The sequence below is a fragment of the Macaca mulatta genome, chromosome 5, assembly GCF_049350105.2.
Source record: "Macaca mulatta isolate MMU2019108-1 chromosome 5, T2T-MMU8v2.0, whole genome shotgun sequence".
NCBI lineage: Eukaryota > Metazoa > Chordata > Mammalia > Primates > Cercopithecidae > Macaca > Macaca mulatta.
In genome coordinates, this window is record NC_133410.1 from 44,027,424 (window position 1) to 44,033,979 (window position 6,556).

General features: G+C 37.4%; 1 protein-coding gene across 1 annotated transcript in view; it reads right to left on the reverse strand.

Annotated features, from left to right (window-relative positions):
* YIPF7 (Yip1 domain family member 7) overlaps positions 1 to 6,537 on the reverse strand; it is a 54,961-nt gene extending 48,424 nt beyond the window's left edge. The window contains exon 1 of the mRNA XM_078002618.1: positions 6,496 to 6,537. The gene's annotated coding sequence lies outside the window, so the exon portion shown is untranslated. The remainder of the gene's footprint in view (positions 1 to 6,495) is intronic.
* Positions 6,538 to 6,556: the final 19 nt, after the last annotated feature.

Below are 6,556 nucleotides of genomic sequence, written 5' to 3' on the forward strand. Positions count from 1 at the left end.
AATCTCATCTTGAGGTGTAATTCTCATAATCCCCATGTGTAAAGAGAGAGACCAGGTGGAAGTGACTGAATCATGGAGGCGGTTTCCCCTGTGCCATTCTCGTGATAGTGAGTGAGTTCTCACGAGATCTTACGGTTTTATAAGGGGCTCTTTCCCTTTCACTCTTTCACTCAGTACTTCTCCTTCCTGACGCCTTGTGAAGAAGGTGCTTTGCTTTTCCCTTTGCCTTCTTCCATGACTGTAAGTTGTCTGAGGTCTTCCCAGCCATGCTGAACTGTGAGTCAATTAAATTTCTTTCCTTTATAAATTACCCAATCTCAGCAGTTCTTTATAGCAGTATGAAAATGGGCTAATATACTTATCAATGAATGCAGATTTCTCAGAATAAAATAAATATATGTACGTAAGTTGTTACAGATAGCCATTGCTACACACACACACACACACACAACACACACATCAAAATTTACTGAATTTAAGTAAGCAGACATTTATCTTTTTCAGAAATCTGCAATTTGGGCTGCGCTGATGGGGAGAGCTCTTCCCTGCTCTCCTTGGCAAAATCTGTGTTAACTCAGAAACTAAATGCTGGAATCATGCGAAGGCTTGCTGAGTCCATATGTCTGGTGGTTGTTGCTGGGTGTCACCTTAGCAAAAGGCATATAATTAAGGTCACTTGTTAGTTGACTTTAAAATAGGGAGATAATCTGAGTGCCTTAATCTAATCACATGAATCTTTTTAAAACAGAAAATTTTCTCTGGCTGGTGGCTGGCGGCAGAACAAGAAGTGAGATATTTGAAGCTCAGTGGGGATTTGATGTACCATGGCTAGCTTTAAGACGGAGAGGGCCACATGCCAAAGAATGTGAGTAGCCGCTAGGAGATGAGAGCTGCCCCCTGATGACAGCCAACTAGGAAATGTGTATCTCAGTGCTACATGGAATTGAATTCTGCCAGCAGCCTGAATGAACTCAGAAGTAGATATTGCCCTAGAGGTTCCACTTAAAAGTCCGGGCTGACTAGATCCCGGATTTCAGCCTTGTGAAATACTAAGCTGAACCATGCTGTACTTATGCCCTATATAACTGTGAACTAATGAATCTGTATTGCTTGAGGTGCTACATTTGTGGTAATTAGTTCCATAGCAATAGAAAACTAAAACAATGGAGTTTCTGGGGAAAGTATTCAGACAAGAAATACTGCTATGGCCATTTTAGAACTACCACATAAGTATCTATTCAGAGTATTTGGGTTTGTAATGTTTCTGCTTGAACATAAATACTTTAAAAGTTATTATCATTAAAAGAGTCTTTGAACTTAAGGCTAATTTTAATGTAATTTTTACAAATTATCATAAATTATGATATAACAGTCTCAGTCTGATTCATTTTTCAGGCTCTGAAAGAGGAGGTTCATCCAGATTCTTAAGCAGGATCAAGATTTAGACAGAAGGCTACCTCTGGGCCTGCCTGGAGGTCAGCCCTTAGATGTTGTTGTGGTTAAACTCTGTCCCCACCAGAAAGATATGTTGAAGTCTTAATGCCCAGTACCTCAGAATGTGACCTCATATGAAAATGGGGTCTTTACAGAGATAACCATATTAAAATGAGGTCATTAGGTTGGCCCTCATTTAATATTACTGGCATTTTATAAAAAGGGAAATTCCGAACACAGAGAGAGACATGCACAGACAGAAGACTACGTTAAGAGACACAGGGAGAACACCATATGGCAGAGATTGGTGTGATGCAGCTACAAGCCAAGAAATGCCATAGACTGCCAGGAATCAAGCAGAAGCTAGTAGGGGGGAATAGAACAGATTCTCCATCCTGGTTCCCAGTAAAAATCAACTTTGCCAATTGAACTTCTAGCCTCCGGAACTGTAAGATAATGATTTCCGTTGTTGAAGCCACTCAGTTTCCGGAAGCCCTAGAGGACTAATACAGGTGGCAAAAGGGAGTGGGCTGCTTCAGCAAGAAATACCTAAAAAAGTATAAGTTGTTTTGAACTTAAGAAATGCACAAAGACTGAGTTTTGAGGTAAATGGCAGAAAAAAACTAGATTGTCTTGAAGGGATTGTTGGTAAAAACTATGGATGTTAAAGGAGAGTCTGTGGAGAGTTCATAAAGAGGAAAGCTGGAGAGAAAGCTTCTATCATCTTAGATCATACATCACCACAAACAATGTCACTAGAAATATGAATGTTAAAGATGGTGGGGTATCAGACAAAAATGAGGATCATTTTATTGGAAACTGGAGAATAGGTGATCCATGTTAATGGAAACTGAAGAAAAGCCGACAGAGAATTTGGTTGAATTGTGTTCTGTAGAGTGGAAAGAACTTATCCATGATGAACTTTTTATATTCAGCTGAGGAGAATTTTAAACAAAGTATTGAAGGTGCAGCCTGGTTTCTCCTTGTTGTTTACAGTGAAATACGAGAGGTAAAAGATAAACTGAAGAAGGAATCCTGCCTGAGTTTTCCTGCAGATTTTGAATTTCCCGCAGATTTTGGACTCAAGAGAGCAATATCAACTCTTATCTGAATTTCTAGGCTGCCATCCTGGTCTACAAATTTCTTACTTGCTAGCTTCCACAATCGTGTGAGTCAACTATTTAAAATTTTAAATATGATCTCTTTCTCTGTCTCCATATGCAAGTGCATGCCATGCATGGCTATAAATATATACATATATATTTTACGTGTGTGTGTGTGTATAGCCATATATATACCTAGCATGTTAGACAGTGTGTGAAGCACCTTGAAAAATAATGTGAGAAGCCATTGTATCCAATATTTCTAGCTCAGACAGATTGGAGAATAACATTGCTGTTAGAAGGTTTTTAATATTCAATATCTCATAGGTAGTTATAAGTGGAGTTTAGGGAAAATGATTCAGGTCTAGAGTTCTGAAAACCATCTGTAAACAATTTTTTTTTAAACTGTGGTACTAGATAACTTTTTGAAGTCAGAGGGTAGGAAATAAAGTTGTTGAGAAAAGAAGAGAGAATAACTCAATACACTTGAGGGTACCCTTTTGTGAAACATGCCTTGAGGAAACAGAATAGCCTATATCCATTTGTTCTTACATTTTTCAAAAATTACCTCTAAGCATCTGTATTAGTCAATGTTCTCCAAAAACAGATGACGACCCCAGTCTCTTTAAGTTTCAGTCTGGGAAAGCTCAAAGATGCCAAAAGCATCTGTTTGTTCCAGCCAACACCTTATTTTGGTGCTAATTTTTAAAATTCTTCCCTAATGCTGACTAATCTCCCTTTTAAATCAAAAGAAATCAAAGTCTAAATGAATCACATTTTTTATTCATTATGTTGATACTGTTAGTTTTTAACGGGTCATTATGCTGTTTCGATTTATATTAATCATATACAGTTTTCGATTTTAAAATTCATTTACATATAAAAGGTAGGTTAATTTAAAAAAAAATTGAGTATATAAGAGAAATAGGAAGATTGATAAAATACTCTTCCTGACTAAACTATAGCCAGGTTCCTCTGATCCCTTTTACTGGCAAAGCCTCCACTTTGGCCTATAAAAACTACAGACTCTCAGCACAACTGATTTCATCCACATCCTCCCCTCTCCTACCCCTACACACATATCAAAAGACTTGAACAAACACTAATATAGTTTCTAACAGCTCAAGGTTGCATTCTTAAGATGAAATTTGGAGTTATCCTGGACTTACCCTCTCTCTACATCAAATTAATCTTGTTAATTTTGTCTCCAAAATGCCTACTAATCATCTCTTCATTTTCTGCCACTGATTCACCCAGGACTGTATGGTATCTTACCTAGATTATTAAAATAAAATACTCTCTTTTCCTTTTGATTCTCATGACCTTACTTGACTTCTTTTCAATCCATTTTATACACCATTGTTAGAGAAAGCCCCCTAGAGCAAAAAACTGTTACTTCCTTCCTTACAATGGTTTCTGCATAGATTAATGGTGAAATACTAACTAGTAAGTCCCCATTCAAAGCCCTTCACAAAGTGATACAAACTCTTCTTTCTGTGATTCCTCCTCTACCCCATACACTTTCTATTGTGTGATATGAAAATATTGGTAAAGATCCAATTTTTATGTTCAAAATTTGAAAAAATATAAAAGTCTAAAAAACTCAGAATAATTTAAAAATGGGCTTCAAAAATGAACTGAAAGATGTATTTTATACTGCAGACACACGGTGGCACCATTTTAGCAGCCTAACAGCAATACTAGAGAACCTTTGTTAATATTGTGTGATTATGCGCTAAAATTCTGCAAGTGCTTTAAATGGCTAATGTGATACTACTTTAATCATTTATTAATGGTATTGTTAGTGCTAAAAATGCTCCACAATATCATTAACTTTGAAAAAGAATTTAGAGGTGATAGTTATTTATAGATTGTTTTTATTACTCCTTTGTTTTAGGCTGAATTGTGTCAACACGTCCATGTTCATATGTTGATGTTCAAACCCCCAGTATCTCAGAATGTGACTGTATTTAAAGATAGGGTCTTTAATGAGAAAATTAATTTAAAATTATTAGGATCGGCCCAAATCAAAGATGACTCAAAAATGAACTGAAAGATGTATTTTATACTGCAGACACACGGTGGCACTATTTTAGCAGCCTAACAGCAATACTAGAGAACCTTTTTAAATATTGTGTGATTATGCTCTAAAGAAAGCATATAATTTTCTGATAAGAAAAATATCAGAAATGTCAGCCTTATAAGATACTGCGGTTTTCTAAAGTGTGGGACAAATACCTGTGGAGGCACCAAGACAGATTTAGGTGAGATATAGACATGGTATGAAGGACACTGTGTCATTCAGATAAAGTTTTTCTTTCACTTATTTCTGGTAAGAAAATTAGGAAACAGACATGTATAGAGGGAAGACCCTGTAAGAAAACAGAAGGTACTGATCTACAAGCCAAACAGAGAGGTCTCAGAAGAAACCAGCTGTGCTGATATATTGATCTCAAACTCTTAAGCCTCCAGAATTGTGAGAAAATAAATGTCTATTGTTTAAACCACCAAGTCAATCTGTGGTATTTTGTCATGGAAACCCTAGCAAACTCATATTCCCTTCAGTATATTTACAAATATAGAAACCATACAATAGTTGTGGATTAATGTACTATATAGGAGTGCAATCTCCATATTATATATTTATTCTTACAGAGAAACTGAGTCTTGATTTATGAGTTTGTAAATTATTTGAGCTCTTCAGAAATCCTTGCTTCAAATAAAATGCCACTGTCCTGAATGTTGGCCGTGTTCTCTACTGACTATTAACCCAATATATTGTGTTTTTTTCCTCATTTGTATCCTTGCTCAGCTGAGCCAAGTTTAATGGAGTGGTTAAGGGTGCAGGCTCTAGAGACAGACTGTGTGGACTCACAGCCCCGGTTCATCACTAACTGTGACTCTAGGCAGTTATTTAAAAAGCGTGGGCCACATTTTTCTTGAAAATCTATAAAACAGATATTAAAAGGGCCAGCAATAGAGGGCTCTGTGAAGATCAAAAGAATTGATACAAAGTATGTCGAATAGTACTGGGAACTGAGAAAAATGTGTTATGCTGTTGATTATTCCTCTGCTTAAGTTCCATTTATCTCCTTGGGTAAAAACAAAAAACTGCCTATCCTTCAAAGCCCAGAAAAGATACCTCCTGTTTCTTCTCAAGTTGAATAATAAACTTACGCTGTCAAAGATATTGCAAGACATGAGCTTTAGTTTCCAAAAACTTGGATTCAAATAATTTTTGCATTGATCTATGATGTAATTTTAGACATTTTGCTTAATTTGTTTGAGTTTCCAGAGCTGGTATATAACCTGACACAGTGGAGCTCAGCATTTTTCTAATAAATATGTTTTTCCGTTTGTAGGTTGGGAAATATTATAATATCAGCCTTATAAGATACGGCGGTTTTCTAAAGTGTGGGACAAATACCTGTGGAGGCACCAAGATAGATTTAGGTGAGATATAGACATGGTATCAAGGACACTGTGTCATTCAGATAAAGTTTTTCTTTCACTATTACAATCAATGTTATGGCCCGTTTCCTTTCAGATGCACTTCAAGATTAGCTCAGTCACTGACAACATGGGGAATATATTTCGACCTCAGATTTTAAAAGTGCCATTATTATTTAGACACTAGGTAGAAGGCTAAGTCTCAACGTTGTGCTAATAATAGCATCGTTTATCCCTGGACTAAGACCTCCGCTCCCGGTTGGGGAATCAGACTGCCTGGGCGGCACTCCAGGCTCGACAGCTCCCCAACTGCGACCTCCTGGGCAAGTCACTCGGTCCGGATTTCCTGACGTAGTATGGGGGAACTGACAGTACAACACACAACACAGGGCAGTAGTGAGAAACAGACAATGCAAAGGAATTGGCACAGCACTCAACAGACAATATAAGCTAATATATACTCTGCCTGCACACTGCGTTTTAGGGTTAATTGAAAGCCCCCACTCACGTGACCACTCCACTGCCCGGCGCCAAGACGCGCTGATGTCACGCCGTCGTGCGCCGTGCAG